Source organism: Bremia lactucae, linkage group LG6 (genome assembly GCF_004359215.1).
Source record: "Bremia lactucae strain SF5 linkage group LG6, whole genome shotgun sequence".
Taxonomy (NCBI): Eukaryota; Oomycota; class Peronosporomycetes; order Peronosporales; family Peronosporaceae; genus Bremia; species Bremia lactucae.
In genome coordinates, this window is record NC_090615.1 from 3,052,092 (window position 1) to 3,052,805 (window position 714).

Below are 714 nucleotides of genomic sequence, written 5' to 3' on the forward strand. Positions count from 1 at the left end.
CACCTACCTGCAGATATGGGCACCAGGCACGAAATAGACCTCGAACCTGGCATTAAGTATTGTGTGACCAGGCAATGGCCGTTGCCGAAAGAACAAGTCGATTCTATCGATGAGATTCTTCGACAAGCAAGCCAAGGCGGGACATGTGTGTGAGAGCAGATCGCCTCACTGCAGCCCGACCTTTTGTTGCGTAAAGCCACAGGTGGATGGCGCGTGGTTCATGCTTAGAATAAGCTGAATACGGCAACCATACCTGCCCATACGACAATCCCGCGGAAAGATGTCTTGGTGAACTCCATGGGAAATTTCAACGATCTTTTCCACGTTGAATCTTAAGGATGGTTACTATCAGGTAATCATGAGAGAACCTATGTAGCCAAAACGGCAGTAAGCACCCCAAGCGGTATGCTTTGGGAGTGGCTTGTGATGCCCCAAAATTTAAAAACGCACCAGCGACATTCAACCGAGTGGTGGCTCACTGATGCGTCAGCACCGTGCCTACGCGCCCCATTACTATGACGATGTATTCGTGCATGGTAGGGCCGAGGACGGGCTGAGCGCAATAGAGTTACACAAGCGTCATTTAGACGCTGTGTTGCAGACTTCGAAGGACGCCCAATTGTACGTCAACTTGCAAAAGTGCGTCATAGGGGTCCCTAGGATACCTGTGCCGGGTTGCATCGTAGGTAGACATGGTGTACGAGCAGACCCAGA